The following is a 12,842-nucleotide window of genomic DNA, read 5'->3' on the forward strand; positions in this document are numbered from 1 at the left end:
CCGCCTTGGGTGAGGCGTAAGGGAGTTTCGGATTCCTACTGACTATAGACCACCCCGTTCCTACTCCTGCTTTTCGAGCCAGAACCCCGGTAACTCGCTAGGTAATCCACAGCAGTGACGTTCTTAGAAGGTTTTAGAAAATAAACAATGTCATATCTCTGTGTTTTGAAACCACATAAAATTATACTCTGAGACAATTTCCACTATCTCTGTGAACCGTTTGTGTCTCACACAAAACAACATAAATAATTTCCATTGTCGCTACTGCTTTGTCTTTATGTCAACACAAACTAGACTATTAAATAAAGCTACTAAAGATTTACCACCTAAGTACTCTGACGCCAGTACTCGTCTACTTACTCGACCGACGTGAACGGGGCTTAGCGTGGCTTTGTCTCAGGCTATCTGGAGTCGAAAAGATAAAAAATTATTAGCTCTGAAAACTCTCAACTAAAACAAAGTCGTGAACTTTTGTGAAAGTTTGCAAAAATTTCATCGTTCCATCTTAACCTTGATCTCCTTATACAGGGAGACATGATGGATTCCACTGATTTATTGAACATTGCTGTTCTAAGGGGAAAAAAAGCGAAATTCCCCATTGATGGATGACAACTTGAGTTTATATAAAGATCCCGAGTAAAGTCGCTGCTTTTTACTGTATAATAATGTTGTGTTACGTTCACACTTTTATTAGCTTGTATTTCGTTGGAATTTTAGTTCAAATCGTTGGCATAGTTTATTGACTCAGTGGAATATTCTACTTATTTAGATACCATTTAACACTACTTATCAAGGTTCTATTCGCATTGTTTTTTTTTCTATTTATTCTCTTTCATACCAATAATTTTTACTCACACATTTAGATCGATAAAACAGTTCATTTCATCGTATCTCGTTCTGTGAATAACGAACACAATACCTGTATGTAGACAGAATATCTCAAAAACACCTTTTTGACAGGGAAAATCATCTAATGGCTTCTCCCACTTTGGGCGAGGCGAGAAGGAGTGTCAGGCTCTTACTGACTAGAACTACCCCGTTCAAACTTCTGCTTTTTCGAGCCGGAGTCCCAGTAACCGACTAGGCAGTCCGCAGAAAAACACACCTAACACCTCTCTAACAAAACTATTCGTGACGTCTGAACTTAACTCTCGTTTCTAGAACACCATTCTAAAAAGTTCTTACTAAACTCCTCGTTAAAGTTCAGTTTCTCCGTGGCCGAGGATAAGTCCAAGCCCTTTGTCGGACATCCAATAGCTTCAAACACTAAGGTATTTAATATCAACTGCTAAGTTTGAGTGGGTCACTAGTTCAATATAAATACAGGACTGGAACTTGGACGGACAACAATTGTTATTGGTTAGATAGTAAAGTTGCTGTAGTTTAGGTATTGGGATTGGTACCTTATATTTATTAAGCAATAAATACTCTTATGTCATAATGGACAAGTTCCGTTATTCGTTTTAGGGGTTGTCAGAGATGACTTATATTAGCTTGTTGAGTTTCACATACCTATTCATTAAGTTGCAAATTGAGCTTTGCTAAAGACCGAGCACATTTCAAGTGTGGGAGAGCCATGCTTCGGCACGAATGCGTTGGCTCGACTGGAGTGATACCACAGCCTCAAAGAAAACTGATGTGAAACGTCGTGTGAGTGAGGTTGCCGGAGGCCCATAATTAACCCCACAGGCCAAAATCTTCTCTATCCCCGAATCCCCAACAATCCTCAAATTCCTAACCTCTAAAAGGTCGGCAGCGTAAAGGGCAGCGTCGATTGCTTACCATCAGGTGATCCGTCTGTTTGATTACCGGCTTATCCTATAAAAAACGTGATGTCTTACGGTAATTTTCCTTACGGCAGATTTGTTTACCAGCGATCGAATTTAGATTGAAATTGAAATTCTATGTTAATTAAACAAATCTACATAAAAATACTCTTGATATCTAAACTTAAAACTGTATTTTGTTCGGGCTACCTAAGTATTCACCGGTCTCCGTATTCCGAGAACTTTTACGGTCTTTAAAACGGATCACACATAAAAGAACAAACATCTCATTTTTCAGATATTAACCCGAATAGCAGGCATACCGCGGAGTATAATAAACTGGGAATTTAATGCACTTTTAAAAAAGTTAAAATCACAGGTATAAAAATGAAATAAAGTTAGTTTTGGAAGTATAAACTCGTCTTGCACCGGCCATAAATATGGACGGAATGAGCTTCATGATGGCATCGTTAAGCATTTCCTTACTTACACATTCCAGCAATAACTTTTTAAATTTTAGAGTTATTTCACTGCATTCTAGTAGGTTTAATGGTTCTGTATTGATATATTTTGCGGAAGCATGTAAAGTTGGGTTCAGTGGTTGCAAGAGGTTTCTCTTCCAGGAGCAAAAAAAAGTACCGTCACACTTTTTGAAATCCTTAGTTAACGTCTGTAGGGAATAATGATAGTACTGAAGGCTATGCATAAATACGTAAGTACATCTAAATAGAAACAACATAACACACTAAATGTTCTTTACATTGTTTCGGTATAAAGTCCTTTAAACCAACAATAACAAGATCGTATAATTCACAAAAACAAATAACTATAACTCTACTATTGCAATTACACATTCCATTTTATCGCTCCCGGTACAATTCCCAAACGTGGAAGCATAAAGTAATAAGTACGAAACAAAAACATTACCTACACGTAATACCACATTTTTCATATCAGAATCATAAAAGTAACAAAAAGTGAACGCAAACACAAATGATAACCGCACGTTTCCCCCGTAAAAGGAATATTTAACTTCCAAAAATACTCCTCAGGCTATACTCACATTATTTACACACACTTTATTCACAACATGTCCCAGTGACAATTTCAATTTACCACAAAATACACTTGTTCATAGATTTCCAAACATAAACAGTCCCCATTTGATAGTTTCGCAACACAAATATTGCAAAAGTATGAACGCGAAATAAATAAGCCTTTCAAACGAGTGAAAGACCCATACATCTCGCAATACCGGTTCGGAAATATTAAAAAAATATCTTTTGAATCGAACGCGCTATTTGCAGGTGTAAGGAAATTGGACCGCGGGATAACGTAATGACTATGTTTCCTCGACCTTTCATTTATTTCAGTTGAAAAACCCGCCGCGGCTGCGGCATATTTGGCTCACCGAAATTATCTGTAAGGCTTCCAACTAAAGCCACATGGCAATAATCCGAACGAGATCCTGATTAGAAATCCGCCTAGGCAGGGACGACCCTTATTTGAATTGTCATTCGTACCTACAAATTCTTATCTGATCATACTTGATATAATTCCGATGGGTTTATTCATTTTCAATTCAATGAAAACGTCAGCCTATTTTGTGATTGCGAAATTCCGTTTTTCGAGTACCTCGCCATTTCTAAAGAGATATTTATAAAGGGCCATTCCAAATTGATAATTTACTTGACTGTATCAAATCAGTAATTTTGTGAAAGCAGCAATAAGTAAGTGAAAAATTCCAGGTTGAGTTCTTTGGAGATAAACTTATTTGCGTTCCGCAATGTTTGTGTTACTGCAAATATTTAAGTTTGTATGAGTCCCTGACGACTGCACATATCTTGCTCGTGAGGTTTCATATTCCCAGCCTCACAGCGTTGCATAAAGAGTTTAGGCTATAACCGGTGGTCTAATAAACAAAGTTAGATTAGAGTTGTTACTAATGTTCGATAAAAAAGTCGAGATCGGCGAGGTATCCAAATTGCCGAATATGCTGCCAAGCTGGAACGGTTCCAAAATCAAGTTTCAACTTCAGCATTAATCTGACACTGTAAATTGGTGGGATTATAGTTTAATACAAAATTATATGGGTACACAGGTGCTTTACATAATAGGTACACAGAACAGAAGAGGTTATTATAAAATATAATGCGGTATTGGTGCGGAATTGGAATTATAAAGTTAGCCGGACAAACAGCATGTTGGCGGGATATAAAAGGTTTTATCAAATATGGCTAATTGCTTCCGAGATTAACTGATGAAAAGAGTAATCAGATTCTGTGGGGAAACTTCCCTCCGGATAATATGTGAGCCAAACTATTACTGTTAATTAGTTAGCCGAAATTAGAATGGATCGATTTGCTCCGGTTATTTTCGTGCGATGATAGCTAGCTACTGGTTAAATGCTTTACTGTTTCACAATGGATGATTGGATTTTTTTCTATAAAATCCAATTTCGAAATTCAACTGTGATATATGAGGCTTAGAAAAGTAAAAGACAAAAGTGAGGCTGCTGTGGATGCGTTTGGTTTCCACCAATCATATTCATTGGTACACAGAGCTCAACACTGGTGTTTTTATATGGAAAGATGCGTGCTATGGCACGCATGCTATGGGTGGCTTCCCTACTATCGATACATTACATTTTTCGCGCAGCTACTACTCAGTGTCCCTACATCTTCGTAGTAAAGCTACATAGCACATCTGTGGTGGAAAAGCACTCTAATGAATCCATTCACTTCTGTGAACTTCTATAGTATGCAACAGCATGATATATGCGTATGAATATGGAATACTGTTTATGAACTTAATCTTAGCAAACGGTGTGAAAATCAGATTAGTGCGTTCAGTTCGTTCAGCTCATAACAGTTCGATCTTGTCACGTACTTCGCTTGTTTATTTGGCAGAAGCGACACGAAGCGAGCGAAGAATAACCACTCAACCAGTTTTCCATTATTTAAGACAACCTTTTCGTACCACTTGTGTAGGTAATATAATATAATCATGACCAAAAAATACAATAGACATTAAATTACACGAGTTCCCATTTTCCTAACAATAATATAAATTGTGAAAATTGGGTGTACAATGTATAATGTACTACGTTCTACAATAAGTACAATAAGTAGTACCTTTTTATTCGAAAACAAACATTACTATGTTTTATTCTTAGTTTTCACGTGTTAAGTAATATGGTATGCAGTTGAGTTTGCTTTTTCGTTTTGTCTAGTTATTGTGATCTTTTTTATATTCTTTATTTTTGTCATCATTATATTTATATAAATTTCATCAGACTTACTAAATTAGTTATTTTGTTTTGCGGCTTAATGACATATTTTTTTTATGAGGAACACGACTAGTTTCGAACCTAGAATACTAAAGGCTCATATTCAGTAACTCCTTCTTCGTCAGACAATTACGTAAGTAAGGTCCCATACGGTCACTGTTAAATCTTAATTATCAACAGTAACAGTAGAAGAAATAACTTAACCTTCTCCAATAACATAGAAAGCCACCGACAGCCAAAAAAGCGGCCAGCACAACAAAAATTCCCTTGATTCCTAAAATCTTTATGACATAAACAAGTAAAGCGTTTCCTCCTCTATTTTATTTTCATTATTCCACTCGCGCCCGTAATGTCATTCTCCAAGGTTCCTGTCTTTGTAAGGGTTGGTAGTAATGTCCATAGAATAACGTCTCAAGCGACACCATTTAGGTAAATGCTTTTTAAATTATTGTAATATGAGAAATGTTGCTGGAATTTAAATTTAATTATAGTTGGTACATACTAAGTGTCTGTAAACTAGATTAAATTGTTGGCTTCTAAGGAAATCTTTTGTTTTATTTAAACATATTTTTTATGAAGCCTAATGAAGCGTTAATTGTAGTGTAAACATTTCTTAACTAATTAGTATGAGAAGTTATATTTAAAAGAATACAGTCTAATCACTATTTTATAATTCTAAAGATTATACGAGTAATTTCTCTTATCACTTCTTACAAAATCGCTATAGAAATTGTAACTTTAACTGCACAGTTGGCGGGGTGGCTGTTCAACCGGCTGGCATGTAACGTGCAGCGGGTTCGATTCCCGCTCGAAGCAACTTGTTGTGTGATGTTTGTAAACGTACCCACGACACACGAGAAAAACATAGTGTGGGGCAATTAGTATGGTAGATATCGTATTTTCCTCAGTGACTGCAATATGATTTCCGTTCAGTCAGTTCAATAGCTTCAGGTCTAAAGCTCAAAAGTCGGCGAGGACATAGGTACGCTACAATCCTACCTTTTGACCCCGAAAGGTACCTCTGCCAATAGATATGAGAACCACGTCCGAATGTTTGTATGCAAATATTGGAAACAGCAATATATGCAGGGATAAATTAGCATAATGATATATTTTTAGCTGTGAATATAGTTTGGTTCTGTTATTGGTCTAGATTAGGACTAAATACGGGCTTACAAACATAAAATCGATGTGTCAATCTTTTGGTTGATAAAATGACATTTGGTAATTCAACGTGCGTGCTAACAATGTGTGCTATGGATGGCTTCCCTACTATCGATACATTGCATACTCGAGCTGCGCATCTTTCTCGCACAACTACATAGCTTAGTATCAGTGAAAATGGTCACATACTTTCAAAGCTTAGCTTTTACATCTTCGTAGCATAGCTACATAGCACATCTCTGGTGGAAATGCCTAAGAGTAACAATATTCAAGGATTCGGTGTGTCAAACACACTGAGTGATGTCCATCAACACTCTAGTTTGCTTAGGTCGTTTTAATAATCTTTTACAAGTTCTATTGCAATACTTCAAATACAAAATTATTTTTAAAACTATTTTCATGTGTTTATTTTGTCCTGAATATTCATGATTAAAAAATAACACGCCTTTATATCCTTGAAGGGTTAGGCGGAGGTGCACATTACGGTACGTAATGCCGCTATACAATGTACACCCACTTTTCACCATTTGTGTTATAAGTCCCATGTAATAGGGGTGAGCCTATTGATAATTGATTGATTGAGGCTCACCCCTATTCATGATTCAGTTGTGTAATGTTTTCTTTCTTATCAACAACAACCTTTTTATCAATCTCAAGGATAAACCTAAGAAAGTGATTCAAATACACGTTTACGTATAAAGCAATTGAACAAACTACCAAAATTTCAAAAGTCAGTATCTTTGTGTTCAATAAAAAACAGTTTTGAGCTGACTCGCCTCAGCCGACCATTATCTTTCCTTCCCCCAATTTTACGGAGCTCAATTTATCTTTTAACCACTCAAAATCCGACTGGCAGTTAGCCAGAGTTCAGCAAGATTTGAACGATAACGTTGGCAAGATTTTACAATTTACATAAAAAGAAGCTGTTAATGCGGCACTCATTGATGCATTTTTTGGTTTTGGAGATGTTTGGTATTGGATCTCTTATGTCTTTTGGTAATAAAGATTTAGAACTGTTCTCTAGAAATATTACGCATCGTTAATATTCCTGGGTATCGTCCGAGATCTAGAATATCCATCACAGATGTGATTAGGATTAATAACACTACTAGTAAAACATATTAAGTATACAAACTGTTATTTAGATGATATAATAACTTTTTTGGAGGGGGAAAAATCAGCCAATGATTTTTACTGCATAAAATCTATCCCGTTCCTACTCCGGTTTTTTGAGCCGGAGCTCCGATAACACGCTAGACATTCCGCAGCATCCGCAAAATACGGCAAATCTGCTTGTAGATAAAATAAAATACTTACAAGCAGATCTGTGGTAATTTACAAATACTAATTAATAAACACTATACTAGCAGAATGCATTTGCGTCAGCTTGGAGTTGTCATGCTCACTCAAAGTTCTCATTAGCGGTAGCAAGAGTATCGGATCGCTCGATTCCCTACAATATGGTTGAGTTGGGCGGTGCTGGTGTACTTGTCATATTCGTGGACGGGCGCCGTCAACAGACTGGTCAGCTCCAAACTGTGTTAATTTTGTTGTCCTAAAGATTATTTCCTTTTTCTATCTCTTTAAAGTGTAAATAATTCTCACTTCGTTACATTGTAACCGAGAATTGTATTGTAAACCTGATTGAAAAGAAAGAAAACTATGGAATTTCTTGCTCGTTCTTCTCCACAGGAATCGACACTTTGGAACGAACAAATAGCTTTTCTAGAGGACTGACCGACAGACTGACATTTTCTTATATATTTTAATATTTACTTTGACGTTCAAAAGTAGATTCCTGCGTATAAATGATTTTGACTTTACCTTTTTTGACTATCGTCGCATACAATTAGAAAGAGAAATACAACTGACCTCTTTTTTACACATTTTTGCATGAAAGTAAACAAAGAGACTATTTCTAGCCATTAACAAATTTCTAGAAAACTTAACATTTTACTCGAACATTTACTGAGTAAAAAGATAAATAAAAATGCAAAGAATCTGAAGACCTCGCGACGACCTTTGTGTACTTTCTTATAGGTATAATAATAAAAGAGTCGCGAAGGCACTATCTGGTTTTAATAAAGTCAACTGTATTTGCTAATATTGTTCTGTGTTGTATTTTGAAGGTTTGAAATACTCCAGTAACGCACTTAATCCAACTTCTCTGCAGTTGCAATTTTCTGTGGGCAGTGGCTGATCGCTTACTATCAGTAACATTAAATTTTATAACATTTTATTTTGAAATGTAAAAATTCATTTTCCAATATTCTCTTCTGTATCAGAGTATAGTCTAACACTGGCCTACCACAGGCTGTTTATCATGATAATACAAACCAACCTGAAATGAAATCTTCATCACAAAAACAACGGTAACAACTTATAAATAAGTACTATTTTAACTTTAAACATAATTTACTCTATCACAATCTCGAAGAGTTAGCAGTTAATTTATTTGCTCTAACAAATTCAATATTGATTGCGATCCTAAGCACACAGCTAGTTACTGTGTAGATCATAGTTTAAACTAATTTGTTATTGTAACAACTAAATATATACTTAAATACATATCCAAAATATACCTACTAATTCAGGAAAGCCCTTTTAAACGATTAATTATGATTTAGTCAATAAAAACTTATAAGGTATTTGTAATCATCACTCACAGGTCAATGCCAGACTTTGTGCTACTACTAAGAAATATTCGTACGTTTTTGTAAAATCGAAAAAAGCTCAGTAATACTTTGTCTGACCCGGGAATCGAAGCCGAGACCCCAGACCCAGCAGTCGCATTGCAACCATTAGACCAACGTGGCAGATTTCTTATAATAATCACAACTAAATCATACTTCGTACTGAAGGCCTCACATAATCAAAATACCCTATTCTATTCTGTATACATTTACGCAAATCTCACATGTATATAAAATGTACTTAAGGTATGTTCTTTACTCTGAAAGAAACCTAAAGGACCACTTTTATTAGGCCTCAAAATAAGAACCTTTCTCTGTTAAGGTAACATCGACATGAAAATTTAAATAAGAAATAAGTACAAGTAAATGGAAATGTGGCTTCTTTTTCTATCTAGTATGTCGAGTTAAACCTATATAAATGTGTTTGGAATGATGATGTAATGTCACGCCTTTTATCCCCGAAGGGGTAGGTAGAGAGAAGTGCACCTGCACAGCACTCACTGTCACACTTAGAGACATTTAATAATTAGTTAACCCAGTCCTTTGATCTTACTTTACGCTGGTTTAGTGCCAATAATTTATTACTTAATGAATCAAAAACTAAATGCATCAAATTCACAACACCAAATGTTAGACATGTGAAAACCAGCGTGCTAATCAAGGGCGAGGAGTTGGACCCTGTAGATTCAACTGTCTTTTTAGGTATAACTCTGGACGCTAAGCTACAGTGGGCTCCACACGTAGATAAGTTGTCGAAAAGACTCAGCTCTGCAGCATATGCCGTTAAAAAAATTAGAAATTTGACCGATGTAAATACAGCGCGATTAGTATACTTTAGTTATTTTCATAGTATCATGTCATATGGTATCCTCCTGTGGGGAAATGCTGCTGACATTCAGTCTGTCTTTGTGCTGCAGAAAAGAACCATTCGATCAATTTATAATCTTAGTCCGAGGCACTCTCTTAGGGAACTATTTAAAGAAATTAATATATTGACTGTTCCTTCTCAATACATTTATGAAAATGTAGTGTATGCTCACAAAAACATTAATTTATTCAAAAAGTATTGTGATATACATAATATAAACACTAGAAGTAAAAACAAATATATTGTTCCCACTACTAGACTTAAGAAAATAAGTGGTTCGTTCAGATGTCAATGCATACGCTTTTACAATAAAATTCCCAGCGATATTCAAAGTTTGAGCCTGAATAAATTTAAAAATGTTATTAAAGAAAAACTGTATAGTAAAGCTTTTTACAAAATTAAAGACTACTTAGATGATAGTCAGGCTTGGGAGTGAGCCGCTATAATGTCCACACAGGTCATGTTGACATGTTTGTAACACAAGTTACATTTTTATACAATTTGACATGATATACATTAATATCATTCGATATTTTTTTGTTTTCACATATTATTTTTAAAATTGTTAGTTTGAGGACCGTGCGAGAGTTTGCCTAGTCATTTCACTTTTAGTTAATTATATCCTGGCAGTCTGAACATTTGCGAGGCCTACCCAAATGTTCGTTTGGTTGGTATTGTTCGTTGGATTATTCAGCAACAGCTGTCAGCAGAGCTGTAAACTGACACATGCGTGCTGCCATCTGAACAGGTCCGCTCAAACTGCTGTGGTTCTTTCCTCAAAAGACCACTACAGAATAAACTTGCACGGTTCTCCGACATCTTTAATTGATTTTGTCTGGACTTTAAAAGAGACTATGACCTCTGAGTTTGTTTCGGCATTTCTTCTCAGAGTAGTCGGATAGGAAATGCCGGCCTCATCTAGCTATTTGAAATATTGACGTGTAAAAGTGTTATTTTATAATCTATTTACAGAAATAAATATCATTTATCATTTATCACTTGGCGCTTGGTCCTTTGTCCCAGTCCAAACATTGCATGGGCAATGTGTGGAATGATTCAAATAAATATCGACGCATACGCATATTAGTTGATACGTATTAGATCAATGTGCAATAATCTAAAAAGAAAATAAAAATTTATTAACACCTAATTCACAAATTGTCCATAATAATTTGGTCCTTCAACAAATGGTAATAAGGACCAAAGTCACTACAGTCATAATCATTACCAAAATTCTATTTCGGAAAGTCCACCATCTTTCCACCGTGATTTAATTTGTCAGAATATGAAAATTATTATTTCAATTTTAAATAAGCAGTAGGCGACTGAAAGAAAATTGGGTTGACTTGGGACCCGCAACAAATTTAATGAGAAAAAGTATTCTAAAATGTTTTTTTTTTCATATTTCCTTTTACAACTGATCGTAAAGTTATATTCTGTTTATGTTTACTTCATTATGATTTAAATGTGTTTGTGGATTAAGTGAGGTTTTGAAAATTGCCGTAAATGCTCTCGCTGCTATGAAAATATTTGATAGAAGAATGTCTGTTTATCTACTCACGCGAACAAGACAACGTACCTGTGACTAGTGCGTTTCAAACTTGGTTATACTAAATGTGGTTATAGATATTAGATGTCGATTTATCCAAGCATTGACTAGTAAACAATCATTATCATCATCATCAACCGAGAGACGTCTACTGCAGAACAAAGGTTAAACTAAAGTTAGGGACCATGTCTCGGTACAGTAAGTCATCGCCGACAACACACACTGGTTGTACATCCTGGTCTTCAGACCTGACAAGTAAACAATACCAAGGCATAATGAGCCAACCTCTCTATTTATAAAATAAAATTGATTGTATTAATTAAGGCATTTACTTTGTTTACTTTCAGTATTAAAGATGAATAGTGAAAAAACATTAAAATTGTTCTGCTTGTAGTCATTTCACAATAATGGCAAGGAATGAAGTAAGAAAGTGTTTTATTTTCACGGTGAACAAAAGACTGCAAACCTGTTACATTTAGATGCATTTTATCTAAGGCTCACTACACGCGTAGTTACTTTTTGTTGTAAGTATTCTTTAGACTTAGGACATTATAAAAACTATGTATGTAACTCCAAGTATAAGGTAAAAGTGACACTTAAATATGAATAAACCAAAAAGGTAACAGTTTAATTAAATGGTTTAAACTTATACGCCAAATCAATGCCCATTTTCAAAATTAAACAAAATTTTATACACTTTTAATTTCTATGATGTAATCAATACTAATTAAAAGGCATTAGTTATTCTCAGTGACGTGTTATTATTATTTTAAGTGAACAAACATTATGGAGAAAGACGAAACATAACGTAGGTCGTTGACCAGTGCTCGACTTTCTGTCGAATTGTGAACTTTCTTGCGCAATCATCATCATCATCATATCAGCCATAAGACGTCCACTGCTGAACACAGGCCTCCCCCAATGACTTCCAGATAGGCCGGTTGGAAGCGACCTGCATCCAGCGGCTCCCTGCGACCTTAATCAGGTTGTCTGTCCACCTTGTGGGTGTGGACGTCCTACGCTGCGCTAGCCAGTACGCGGTCTCCACTCGAGAACCTTTCTGGCCCAACGGACGTCGGTAATTATTAATTGATCAAACTAATTAAACAAGTTATCAGAATTAACAAACATACATATCGTCACGCCTTTAATCCCCGAAGGGGTAGGCAGAGGTGCACATTACGGAACGTAATGCCACTGTGTACACCCACTTTTCACAATTTATGTTGTAAGTCCCATGTAATAGGTGGTGAGCCTATTGCCATATACCGGGCACATTTCCAGACTTCGTGCTACTACTGAGAAATTTTCGAAAAACCGGAAAAAGCCCAGTAATTCTTCGCTCGACCCGGGAATCGAACTCGAGACCCCTTGCCCGGCAGTCGCACTTGCAACCACTCGGACAACGAGGCAGTCAGAATCAACCCAATTTGAAATACATTAAGAGTTAAAAATTATTACATAAAATAATTGCCAGGTGTTTAAGAAGCCTTAGCTACCGTAATTACTTTCT

The sequence above is a fragment of the Spodoptera frugiperda genome, chromosome 6 (assembly GCF_023101765.2).
Source record: "Spodoptera frugiperda isolate SF20-4 chromosome 6, AGI-APGP_CSIRO_Sfru_2.0, whole genome shotgun sequence".
NCBI classification, from domain to species: domain Eukaryota; kingdom Metazoa; phylum Arthropoda; class Insecta; order Lepidoptera; family Noctuidae; genus Spodoptera; species Spodoptera frugiperda.